Raw genomic sequence first — 14,679 nt, forward strand, 5'->3', positions numbered from 1 at the left:
AAAATAGTTAATTTGACAGAAAATTAAAAATAACAAACACAAGAGGAAAAATGAGAAATAGCTGACAGCCAAAATGTGAAAGATTCAGCATTTACTTAAGGAAGTATATTCTTACAGGCAAGGTACTGGAGCCCTGGAACAACCTGGCAGATAAAGTGGTGCTGTTTAGATCATTAGAGGGATTCATGTGGATTTCTTGTTGGCGCTCAGTTTAAACTGAATTTTCCAAAGGACTCCCCTCCTTTGTGTCTAAAAAAAATCATTAAAGAAAGTCAGTCATAAACTTTTCTGTAAAGTAATACATTACAGTGGAGCCTGACAGCCTACAATGAAGTTGTCACCAGATGATTTGCAGAAGTTTAGGTTTAGGCATTTTTAATTGTTTTTGCATATGAATTTTTTATGCAGCTTTGCAATTCAGCATCTTTTTTTCTTATTAGTTCATCCACCAGCATTTTTTGCATTATATTAGCATTTTTCTTCAGTTAGGGCAGTGAGACTGATTCATATTTTTCATTCACCACTAGAGGGCATTAGTTATACTAGCCATCCTGCAATGGATTCAGAGAGAGAGAGACTCTCCTTTTGAATGCTGTTTACTCTTATCTATGTTTGTTCTCTTATCTATGGTGAACAGGTGTTATTTAGTAAACTACATGAATTATATAATGGTCATAATCCAACTTGGTAATTAGGCTATTGTCATAGTAGCCCTGCTTAAGCCTGCATTTTTTTCTTTTTTGGCAGTTTGATCTCTTTTTAATAAGGATTTGCGTTATTTTATTTTTTAAACTATTACAGACAGTGTGTTCTCTGTCATAACTACCAGGCATCCTTTGTTAGAGTTATTGTTGATTTATGTGTGACTACATTGCATCTTTCTAGAATAATGATTAGAAAGGTGTCACAACACTCACTGTTTAGATTTTTTTAAGTGATAGCTGCTCATTTTGCAAACTATCTTTAACATACTGTACACAAACAGAAATGGACTCGCGAACATTTGTATGCATTGGAAGACCAACATAAAAGTAATTACCTAGAGGGATGCTCAGTATGTGGTGTTTTCATAAGGAACTCATGTTTGTTATCAAGTAACTCTTGTCTTAACTGTTCTAAGCTTCATGAGCTCAAGTCCATTCTTAATATTAAAAAAATAGATGAGCAATACAATTGCTTATGTAGTAACGGTGTAAGCATTAAAACAATTTTCAAATATCCTTATAAATGGACTAAATATTGAGAGTAATTTCACCAAGAAGAGAGTCTGCACTTATTATTTTGAGAAATAAAAATGTTCCTATAACTTCCAGTAGGGGAACTGAAAATAATACACGTTTACTAGCCTCTAATAATTGCGCCTTTAAAACTAGTAACCCAGATGTGGTAGATAACGTAAACCCATTATTGCATACTAATATAAAAAGTAGTCTAGAGGGCATTTCTAGACCCAAAAATAAAAAGTATAAAATCAAAGCTAGGACAAATGCCACTGTTAGCACAGTGAGAAAGAGCAAAAAGAAGAGAGCCAGTCCATATGATAAATATGCAAAATGTGACGGCCAAAATAAAACTGGACATACTATCAAAGAAAACAGCAGAAAAAAATCAACAGTAGCTCTCTTTCTATAAACAGTGGAAGTATATCACATAATGAAACAAAAGAGCTAAGTAAAACTACAACACCTGGCGTGCTTGACCATCAAGATTAATATTCAAAGTTTGCTCCAGGATGGGGAAAGACCAACTTTGAACCATTTAAAAAAAATGTGACTGGTAAACATGTTAACCAACAAGAAACAAAGAATCCACTTTCATCAAAAGGGACAAAGGTCCTGAGTACCCCATCCCATAGGTGGTATAGCCACAAATAACTGTTGAATCCCTCAATGCAAAGAAAAGGACTACCGGTGGTAACACTAAAGATGGGGATAAAGTACACAATAACAAAGAAATAACATGCTAAAACACTGTCCAAGAGAGAAGTGGCTGCCAAATACATTTCAAGGGAATAGACAACCTGATGTCAGGCCAAAAAAATGCATCTCGATGAGTTTGAACTCATGACTTTTACAAGGATACAGTCATAAAGATTGCATACTTTTGTTGTTTCCTTTGACACTAATTGTGTTTTCGATGATGATATAAAATTTCATTCAACTATTAACTTGAAGTTTCTGACTACAATGTCCATGTTATAGAAAAAGATAGTGCCAAAGATCTTGAGACTAATTCTAAGTGACTCTATTTTACACCCAACAGTGGGTGTACTAAGCGGACTAAATTAAAACAATGTCACTGTTAGTGCTCTGTGTAGCTTAATGTGAAACATACATAAAAAATACATCCCACAAATTAATCAGAGTAAAACCAAGATACAACAAAGTTGTTATTCATGGTTTTACTAATGATTTATGCATTACACCACTTATCTGCATGAAGAATACATTATTAATATTGACCAGTTAGCAGAAAACTCTTCTAAAGAACTGATTTTGACTGAGATTATACCCTCTACTCTATAGAGTGACTGCATTTATACTAAAGCACACATGTATAACACATGGTTAAGACAATTTTGCCTTGTCTATACTATCCAGTGTATTATCTATAGAGAAACATGCATGACAATCACATTTGCTTAAGATTAATTAGACTTTAGTGACTATGAGGCCTGCTTTACAACCTTTTGTAGGGCCAGCAGACAACAAAAAATTATATTATTTAACACAAGAAGATCTGATAGTATTACAAAACGTTTCTATTACAATGCCCAAAGTTTAGCTAAGAAACATCATGCTTAAGAACATATACCTGATATAGGTAATTATAAAACTGTTGCAATCACTGAATGTTGGAACTATAGTAATCTTTACCACTCTGGTTAAATTAAATAGGAATGCTTAAGAGATGACATATAGGGATATGGAGTGCTACTATTGTTAATCCATGAAAGGATCAAATCTTCCCCAGTATTAGCATGAGGGTTATTTTATGTTACTGTAGTCCTAATACTGAACAAAATGTACATTGAGATTATTTAAATAGACTACATAACATAATGGACAAAAGAAATGCAGTATTATCAAGTGATTATATTTACTTGGAATAATCTGTCAGTCAACAGACTTTACTCAAAATACTTCACTAGTCTGGTATTGTATCATGGGCTACAGCATCTGGTACTGCTATTCATGTGCACAATGTTGCACATAATGTCCAAGTTATACCTCATTAGGCACCTCCAACCACAACTATATACAATTTTAAATATTTAAACATGCTGTTAATGAAAACATGGTAAAAAGAAATAACTATGGTTAAATGTATTTGAAAAACTGGGCAGCCACGGTGGTGCAGCGGTTAGCGTTGTCGCCTCACAGCAAGAGGTTCTCCTGTTCGATTCTCGGCTGGTTTGCCTTCTGTGCGGAGTCTGCATGTTCTCCCTGTGGTCGCATGGGTTTCCTCCGGGTGATCCGGTTTCCTCCCACATCCCAAAGACATGCAGTAAGTGGATTGGACACTCTAAATTGGCCCTAGGTGTGAGTGTGTGCATGTGTGTGCCTTCTGTGGAAGGTTGGGCGCCGGGTTGGCAACTCGACACTGTAAAACTCCACTGCCAATCATGAGCGGACAGATGATCCACTGTGGCGATCCCTAACTGGGAAAAGCCAAAAGAAGAAGAATTACATGCATAACTAATGAGAAAATTACACAACTAGCTGGGCAGCCCTGCTTTATTTCACATTCTATTTTTATTTCTTCCCCAGTCCAGCCACTGACATTTTTCACATAGTTCCTTTCATAAACTGATTTTATTACTTGTAATATGTTTTGCTTCCATTATATGCCTGCAAAATTCCCCATAATGATTTGTATTAAATTTTATCATAGGCTTTACTTATATTTCCTATCATAACCTTCACTTCTACATTTTTATTTATGATCTCATCAATTAAATCTCTTATTATCCATAATAACAAGTTAATTTTAGTTTGATTAATTATATATATATATTTCTCTTTCTTTTTCATAAAAGGATTTTTTTCTTCTCTAATAAATCTTCGAATGTTTATTGACTTAATATCTTATAACTCACTTTTATATTTCTTCTTTTCTTCCTTATACATTCTAAAAGAGTTTTTTATATTTCTGTTCAAAATTAAGCCACCAACCAATCTCATACTCTCTCATAATCATGATTTTTCCATAATTCCGTAAATTAGTTTTCTCTTCTAAATCTAATTCCATTTTATTATTTTCCTATTCTTATATATGCTTCCTTTTCCTGTACTTTAACCCATATAGACACATGATCTGAAAATCCAGCATACTTAATTCCTTTTCTTTAACTTTTAAACTATCAGATATTAAAAAATAATAATTTTCTGTCATAATCTCATTCCTTTTGTAGGTCCAGTAGTTATTCTCCCATACACTTAGCTTTCCACTTCTCATAATTTCTTCAACCATTTTAACATCACAATTGCTCTTATTTTTCTTAAATTACAGTTAAACTCACCCACCTATAATGCCCATAGTTACACAAAGATACTCAAGAATATTTCTAAACATAATTTCTCTCTCTTTTTGTTACATATGCGCATAAAGCTATAATTCTATACACATATTTTTTTCCATCTCAAGTCTATTACCATAATTCGTCCTAGCTCCACTATGGTTACATCTAATATCTTAATGTTTTCTTGACATAATATACATATGCATGAGCATGTTTCTTTCCCCATGTTGCAAACTACATCACCATTCCAAAGTTTTTCAGTTTGTGTTCTTTCTTCCTTTGTTAATAATCTGATATCTTCTAAGACAATAATATGTGCATCTACTACAGCACACCATTATAATATACCTATTCTCCTTTTAAGATTTTTCATACTGTTCACATTTAAAGCTGCTAATTTCAGATTTAAGAACAGTTAGTGTAATAAAGTGTTTATCCCTTTCCTTTCTTATTTTCTCTAACCATTGTTTTTTGAATTTCCTTTTCCTTTCTTTAACTCTTTTCCCTATCAAATTATTTTTATTTCTTACTGTACATCAGTCAGTTTCTTCCTCACTTGTCTCCTCTGGTTTTTCTTGTTACTTTCTTTAACTTCATGTATAATCTCTTTATCAGTTCCATCTTTTTGTACATTTTATTGTATAACACATTCTGCTATCTCTTTATCCTGTATAACTTCATTTTCATTTTCTTGCACATTAATTTCACATTCTAGCCATGAATGACCAGTATTGCCAGATTTCTGTGCACTTTACATTTTTTTACATTATGCCTTGTTTTACCACATCAGTAATATCTTTTTTATCACATTCATTGATTAAATGATCATTTTTTCCATAAAAATAAGTTGACCCCTGTATTTCACAAAACCCCTATTACCATGAACATTAATAATACTAGGTACATGCATAACATTATTATCTTCCATTTTCAGTATTACACCACAGTCTCATCCCCCAGTCTATAGTCCTCTTACATCATATTTGTTTTAGTGTGCATTACTTCTTTACATATAGTTAACAAATGTTCTTTCAGTTCTTTTGCTTCAACCTCAGTTCTAAACTGGATCGTTATTCTTTTTTTGTTTGTCTGTAAAAAGCTTGCACCACATATTCTGACCATGAGTACATTTTTTTTCTTTTGTTCATATGCACCCAGAATATTTTCCATGACCCGCCCAGTTTCAAATATCAAGTCACAAAAAGTCTCTTTATTAATTAAAATAAATGCTCTTACCTATTTTGCTTTGATACCCAGAGGTGTTATGACAGAGTCTCAAACCACATACCTGTCCAAACTGTCTTCTTTTTTTACTGCTCACATGTACTTCTTTTTTGTTTATTTTATTTCTTCTTTCTTCCTTCTTCAACAGTTTGTGTATAGGTTTTTGCCTCAGGAACTTTCTCTGGTACAGTCTCTTCTTCTCCTTTTTCTTATTCTATTTTTTTCCATGATGCCGCTCCATTTTCTGGCTCACTTTGGTTTACCATTTCTTCTAAAAATTCTTCTCGCACCCCCACCCCCCACCCCCCCGATTGGAGCATTATAATTATGTATTTTTCAGAGGTAACTGTATCTCCTTCAAACAATCTCCTCTGAAAGTTTTCCTCTGAATCAATCTCTGTTTCAGCTACAATCTAGTTTTCCTCCAATGTCACTGTATTTTTTGTACACACATCATCAGAAAAAAAAAAACTTCTGGTAGCAATTCTACCACTTCAACAACTTTTTCAGCAACTTTCACTTCAGTTTCAGCAAAAGCTGACTGAGCCATGTGTTCTCCGTGTTCCCACTGGCTGCCTTCATGCCTGGGCAGGAAATAGGAACTCATGAAGTGTAACACACAAACTCTTCCCTGACTACCAAAAGTAGGAGGAGTTCCCTAGTGCCCTGGCCAAATTTCCCCAAGTCAGTATGAATACCACTTTGGGTCTCTCATGAAAAGAAATCATTGACTTGTTAGACTAACCTTGTCATCAAAACATAAATAAATAACTCCTATAAATGACATAAATATGTATTTTTGTTCTACTTGAATTACCTGCTCATACTGTACATTTTATCATTATGTATAACATTTTGATATTTTTATACATGCACAGTACAAGATTAAAGCACATGTGTATGGTTGCAGTGCAGTATCCTTGACTGAGCATATGGTGCTTGTTTTTTTCTGTTCAGAAAAGACATTTAATCTTCTTTGGATGCTTTCTGAATATCTTGCTTCTCCTATCCATCCCACTCCTTCTGCTTAAAGTAGTGCATTCATTCCTTATTCTAAATAGCTCCCTTTACCCATTGGTCTTCTATACAGGAAAGGAAGATTTCACTTCTTCGGATCATTGTCAAATCTCAGAACTCTGAAAGTAACCTAAGCCTTTCCAAAGGTTTTGATAGTGCCCCTGTTGATTTCCTAAATATCTAAACTGCCTTCATGTTAAACCTGTTCAGCTTGGGCTTTTGCCATGTTTCCTTATTCAGTAGACTAATCTCTCTTGTTTAGGTCTGGGGTAAAAAAACAGATGCATAGATAAATATTTATTATCCATCAGATACCAGAGGTGAAGATACATGGATTTTGTTATAACCAATAGCAACATAGATCCCTGTTTGCCTTCTGCAGAAAAATAACTCTAAAACATTTCTGGAGAATATTTTGATCAAAATTTAAGTTAGTTTATCTGTCATTGAAATTTGCATTCATCCATATATTCTATATCTGTATAGCTTCAGATGCGGCTGAAATGAATTCACCAGATCAGATTACTCACATGCCTTTGCTAACAATGAAATAATTGATAAAAATAGACAGAGAGAAATACCCTACCCCTTTTTCTTTAACAGGAATATCTTTAACACTTCTTACATACAATCCTGATAGAGTGTTGTTGTAAACATGTAGACTTTGTAGACATTTGATTTGTTTTGTTAAAAGGCTAATCTAGGACTTCAAATCATATAGAGCTTCAGATAATGCACCCAAGTCAAGTTCAGACTTTAATGCCATAGTGGTTTAAAGGGCTGCACTATGAGTCCTCAAATCCAGCAGCTTGGTAACATTTACTTGTATTTCTTTATTTATTTTTTTTCACTTTTTTTTTTTTTTTTTTTTTTTTTTTTTTTTTACTTTTTTGTAGACCATGTTAGGCCCACTAGGTTACTAGCCTCTTTTCAAAGGAGATCCAAAGTGGTATTTATATTTGGCTAGGGCATTGGGGAACTACCCCTACTCTTTCCGTATGGGGATGCTGTTTACCATTGAACTTCCTACTTCTGGTCTGAGCATGGAAACAGCTCAGAGAAGCAGGAGGAGAGACAGAGAATATCGAAGGAAATATGAGTGTTGAGAGTTAATTTAAATATTCTGGTGGTGGTGTTCAAGCAGCAGATGTGGATATTGCGGCAACAGAGGCATTAGATGTCAAGAAGTCATTTTTAGAATGTAATGGCATTGTGAAGTAATTAGAAAAGGCAGTTGAGCCTTTTCAAAGGTAATGTGAGGAGGTTAAGAAGGAGGTAGAGTCGACAGTGGTGGATTTGGAAGATTTGTTTCAACTAATCCTCTTTGAGGAAGAGGTAACAACACAAGAATGTGTTGTAACAACTCTCCGGTTGGGAGGGTTGCTGGATGAGTTATTAATGGACATGATAAATATGAATAAAATGGAGAATGGTAAAGCTGTGTCCTGAGGAGAGCTGCTGCAACAAATCGAAGAGAAAGTGGTGAAAAAAAATGTATGTGGAGATAGTAAAGGTGGAGAAGGAAAATAAGAAAGAGGAGAAAGAAATGGTCATAAAGAATGAGAGACTTTACAAGGTGCATATCGAGAAGAAGGAGGACTTAGAATTGGACAGATATAAGGTATGTGACAAAATAATTACAACATTAGGAAACAAACCAAATGAGGTAAGAGCATTTATACATATAAACACAGAGAGACTTTTTCTGACATTATTTTTGAGACTGGGCAGATAATGGAAAAAATTCTTAGAAGAATATGAGAAAAGAAAAACTGTACAAGGTGGAACTTATATGTATTCAAACCCTTTTATAGGGAAACTAAGACAAAAGGAATATATAATTTACGACTAAAATAGAAAAAGAGACTTTAAAAGGACATTTATTACAGTTATGTAAAGATGTACTGGATTTGTCAAAAGGTTTTGCAAGACGTTTGTGGACTGGGTTGTGGGATTGTAATGTGACTTTGAGATTAGAAAATGAAAGTATTGTGCATATACCAAGTATTATAAATGGTGAAGACAACAAACGTGAGGTGAAATATTGGGGACAGTCAAAAACGTGTATCTTATGTGGAAAAACTGATCACTTAATTAGCAACCATGTTAAAAGATGTTTTGCACGTGGTAAAATAGGGCATCATGCAATGAATTATGAAGTGAAGTGTTATATGGGTTCCTATCGCGTGGTCGAAAATTGTAAACGGCGAACGCGTATTGAGTGGACCCGATTGTTTGAAATGTCAAAACGTCACGTGCGTAACATAGAAAACGACGTAGGGAACATTTTCCCTTTACTTCAAGGCAGTGCAATCTCGAAGTAGAAATATTTAAGGAGCGGGGTGTGGGGGGCACGGGGGAATTTCAGCAATTCGTGATTATGAAGTGAAACTATATATATATATATATATATATATATTAGATTACAGCAAAATTACTTGTAAAGTCATAGTACTTAATGTTAATACCGTAAACTCTCAGTTAACCAGAATTCAAGCAACCGGCACTCTCAAGCAACCGGTAATCTCTCACACACAGTCACTTCTGCATTCATACATGCATTCACTCACTCTTTCTCTCTCTGATCTCTCACATACACTCTCTTCAGCTTTCATACATCTCTGATCTCTCACACACAGTCACTTTTCCTTTCATACATGCATTTACCCAGTCACTCACTCCGATCTCTCACCCACACAGTCTGTTCAGCTATAATACATGCATTCACCCAGTCACTCACTCCAGTCGCTCACACACACAGTCTCTTCTGCTTTTATACATGTATTCACTCACTCACTCACTCACTTCGACTGCTCACCCACGCAGTCTGTTCTTCTTTCATACATGCATTCACTCGCTCTTTCTCTCTCCAATCTCTCACACACACTTTTGGGTGCCACTCTCAAGCAACCAGAAACTAGTTTTGTGGCATCTACCAATCCCCATGTGTGCCGGTTAACTGAGAGTTTACTGTACTTTAAAGAAGTTGGAAAGAAGAATAGTGATTTTGGAGTGGTCTAAAAAGTAAGAAAGTGATATCATTATTCTAGAAGACATTAGATTTTTATCTCACAAAACCAACCAGTCCTGGTGTCCAAAGATCTCTTGAAGATACCAAAAAAAAAAAAACAAGAGCTCAATGCCAAACACTACTTTAATGAGCAAACTAATAAAACACAGCAAAGCTTTCAAGTTACAAAACGTTCTCAATGCAATTACACATCACATTATCTTCACAGTGTTTAAATATTTACACCAGCCAATTACACACAATCTTAAAATCACATGGGTTATTAAATAGCTAAATGTAATTAAAATAAAATAGCACAGTGTGTTCCTTTTTTGCATTGAGAAAGAGTTCTGTAACTCAAAAGCTTTATGTTTTATTAAAGTAGCATTTGGCATTGAGTTCCTGTTTTTTTTTATTTGTTTTGTTTTGTTTTTAATAGATTTTTATCTCAAGTACAGAGATATCAAACTGTGGTATGGTGGGAAAAAATGTAATTTGGATTTTTTGGAGGGAGATCTGTTTGGGATTATTTATTTTATATAAACATATGATAAAAATGTTAGATGTTATTTTTGTTACAACAGGTAGAACCACAATTGTTGATGTACAATGGATGGATTATACTATTAGAATTATTGCCATTTATGCATACGTATCAGAAAGAGAGTGAGGGAAGAGTTATTTAGAAATCTTATTCAATATGTAGCAATTAATATGGACATTATTGTAGCAAGAAATTTTAATTGTAATTTAAGGGAGCAGAAAAGAAAGTGTGTGATGTTAAATTAGCATGGGATATTATAAAATATGGACAGTTAAGAATTTTGAATCAAAAGACATGAACATATAGAAGAGAAGAAAAGAGAACAGAAATAGACTGTGTGATGTTAAATTAGCATGGGGTATTATAAATATGGACATTTAAGAATTTGGAATCAAAAGACATGAACATATAGAAGAGGAGAAAAGAGAACAGAAATAGACTGTGTGATGTTAAATTAGCATGGGGTATTATAAATATGGACATTTAAGAATTTGGAATCAAAAGACATGAACATATCGAATACGAGAACAGAGAACAGAAATATACTGTTTTTGTCAGAAAGTTTATTAATAGTAAAAAAGGTGTTCTGCTGACAGGATTTTCAGGTCATAGGGCAATTTGGATTGTGATAAAAGGAAATTCTAAGTATATTAAAATAGGAAAAGGTTTAAAAAATAAATAAGGTGAAATAGGATAATACAGGGAAAGAGGACATAATGAAATTATGGCAAGATCATGTAGAGATGAGAGGGTTTTATAAGGACTGGTCAAAATTGTGGTAAGTATAAAAAGTGTTACATAATATGGGGAAAATAAACAATAAGTATGGAAAAGATAAAGGATAACATGTTAAGCAATGATACTATTGACTGTTTAGAGAAGAATGATGATTTTTTTTGTTGTTGTCATTAAGGAACAGGAGTTATATGAGTTGAACAAGAAAAGAATAGAACATTGATTGCATAAGCAAATATATTTTTACAAGGCAAAAAAGAAACTGTACCATATTTAAGTAAAATAATTAAAGGGAATAATATTGTTATGAAAGAAATGAAAGATTCATCAGATATAATATACACTACACAAGACAAAACTATGAAAATAGTAAAAGAATATATTAAGACATCATTTAAAGTACAGAGGATAAAAATTAGTAAGTATTGAAAGGTATGTACATTTTCTGATAAAGATTTGGGAAAAATTATGATAGAAGAATTTGAACATGTTTTGAAATTAGTGAATCTAGATTTGGCTGCAGGACCAGATGGAATAGAATATAGAATGTTAGGCTGCTAGTAGGCTAACTGCTCTCATGGGCTATTTTAAGCCTAGCTAATTACCTCATGTGAGAATCAAACCCTGCAACTTGTGTCAGCAAGGTAAACAACTTAACCATTATCCTAACCTCTCACCCCTGTATAAGATTATAACATTTTGTAAGGGTATTAAATTAGTAGTAGGACAAAGGGTTTGTGTATAAAGAATTGTGTAGGGGGTGCTGTTAGATTCATATGGCAAAAAGATGATAAACAAGAGTTACTGAATTGGAGACCAGTAATATTAAATAATATGGATTATAAACTTTTCATGAAAGATTTACAAAAAAAAAGACAGAAAGTGGGTAAGGCTGTAAATGAACACATAAATGGTATAAAAAGGAAAAAGGTTCAAGATTTACTATTGATAATCATGGAATTAGTAGAAGATATATTGTATAGAAGTGTCCATACAAAATTAATGGTAGGAGATTTAAGTACAACTGTTGATTCAATTTACCACTCTGTATTATGAGACATATTTGAAGTTTATAATATAAGTAAAAATATTAAAAAAATGTTTGTATTATGACAAATAGGTAAAATATAGTTAGGGCATTGGTAAATGAATGGTTAAGTGAAGATATACAGCTTGAGAAAGGTATTAGAAAAGGTTGTCCATTGAATGGTATATTATTTGTATTAGTAATTAATGTGATATCTATAGACATGAATAGAGAGATGGAATTGATGCAGATTATATTATTATTATTGCAAAAGATGGGATAGGTATGAGTATAGTGATAAAGCATTTACAGGAAATTATTCGGGTAATAGGATTTTCAATAAATAAAGAAAAAAGTCAAGGGTTAGGGTTTGAGGGGATGATTGGAGCAATTAAATTTAATATGACAAAAATAAACGTTCTTGGAATAAGTTTTGGAAACCAAGAAAGTACAGAAACAATACGGAAAGAAAAGCATAGAGGAAATAAACAATATTTGTGTTTTTTGGAAATCTTTTAGACTTTCATTCAGGAAAACAGCACATTTAATTAATTCTGTCTTGTTATCCAGATTTGCTTATCTACCAGGTGTTTTCAATATTCCTTTGACTTTGGAAAAATAAGTATATACATTTTTTTATTTTATTTGGGATCCAGGTTGAATCCAGTGAAAAGGGGAATTTTATATGTGAATAAAGAAAACGGAAGCTTAGGGTTTATAAATTCTATAGTTTATGCTGCATATTTAAATTTATATAGAGTAACGAAATGATTAAAGGACAGTGATATCTCTCTTCTAACACAGATATTAAGTTTAAAGTATAAAATGGAATGATTAAACTTTTTAATTCAAAAAGGAGAGTTTATGATAATGAAATAGAGAATTCTCAAAATAAGATCATACTTCAGAAGATAAATATCAAAGAGTTTGAAAACAGGAGAAAATCATGGTATAATAATATTATGAAGAAGTATTTCAGATATATCCATGCAAAGAGGTACATAAAGAAAAAAAAGAGTGCCATAAATGCAAGAATAGGAATATGTAAGGACATGATAGAGTGCCAAAAAAGGTTTATGGAGGTTGATAATACAAAAATTGCCAATGAAGGTGAATATGCCTTATAAATGCATAAAAAAGTAGAATTTGTTTGTACTGTGGTGAATTTGAAACCAGTGAACATGTTTTTTTTTAAGATGCAGAAGGGTTAAAATGTTATGGAAAAAGATTTTAGATTTGAATTATGTGGAGGGATTCACAGAAGTAAATAACCTATGGACATGACTGAATTTAGATATTACAAGAACAAAAGTAGAAATTATTTTAAAAGAATCGATAAAAATGTTCTGTATTTTATGGTTGATTTGGAATCAGAGAGTAAAGGAAATTATGTTCAGTGAAAGATAGGATTTGGCTTTGATGTTAAAAAAGATAAGGTTTTGGTTGTGGAAGTTGGAGTGGAGGTCAGAAAGCAAAAATATTATTGTATTTTTGGTGAAGAGAATGTAAAAGAAAGATACGTTGCAAATATTGTTTGTAGTGTATATAGTGTAAATATGCATATAAAATGTAAACAACCCTTACTCCTTTTGATAGGTGCCTTGGGATCTTTTACATCCATCAGCACTACCGCCAACTCAAGCAGATGTGGTCTTGGTTTAACATCTCATCCGAAGGACATTACACTCAGGAGGGCAGCACCCCCTTATGCTGCAATGCAATGCAATGTCAACAATCAATCTACCTGGTGTAGGACTAGAGGACTCGCAGCCTTTTGCACCAAAGCCAAGTGTGCTACCTGTTGCCCCACTGACTCGGACACTGCATTGCATGAGTTCAGGTACTCAGGACCTAATTTCATAGATACTTCAGCTTGAACACAATGTACCAAATGCAACATTATTTTGAAATCATGTTTTGCCAGGGGGGAGTACAACCTGTACTGTTCATGCCAGGGAAGCCCTCCCTCATCTCCAAACTGCATTACTTTCATTCTGAGATAACAGCACCCCAAAGAAAGAGTGACCAATGACATTGTAAAACCCATCTGTCTCTGATGGAGGCTGCAAGACCAGATCATCTGGAAAGGAGGCCCATATGAGTGAAATGATTTTGCTCATATGTGTCTAAAACAAAAATTAACACATAAAACAGAAAGCTTTTGCCATTATGTTAAGCAAAAGTGATCTAAGCAGCTTGCCTTAAGCCATATCAAAGACCATAAAAACAAGGTATGATGTGTCTATAAGTAACAGTTACTTGGATTGACAAATTATTAATCTCTTGATGCATTTCATTATCCCCATCCCCAAACCTTTTACTGCCATGGAATAAAAAAATCTAGTTTCACAGCAGAAAATAATGATTAAAAAATATCCAGCTGTGGAGGTGCTGGATCAGAAGGCCTCATGCTAAAGTTACTAATGTCATTTGCATCCTTAGTGCAGTGCTATCTAGACTTGTTCAACCTATCACTCTCCAGTGGCACCTTCCCAGACCTGTGCAAGTCATCTTCAATTTTTCCTTCCCCTGAAGCAGTGCAGAGTCATGCATTGCTGCTAAAATACCATCAGTCTGAACTCCCCATTGCCTAAAATCTG

At 33.6% G+C, this 14,679-nt stretch overlaps 1 protein-coding gene across 3 annotated transcripts in view; it reads left to right on the top strand.

The window, feature by feature from the left end:
• Nucleotides 1-14,679, top strand: part of CCDC197 (coiled-coil domain containing 197) — a 580,999-nt gene that overhangs the window by 502,062 nt on the left and 64,258 nt on the right. The window lies entirely within an intron of this gene.

Source organism: Protopterus annectens, chromosome 6.part0, assembly GCF_019279795.1.
Source record: "Protopterus annectens isolate FY-2018-M chromosome 6.part0, PAN1.0, whole genome shotgun sequence".
NCBI classification, from domain to species: Eukaryota; Metazoa; Chordata; order Ceratodontiformes; family Protopteridae; genus Protopterus; species Protopterus annectens.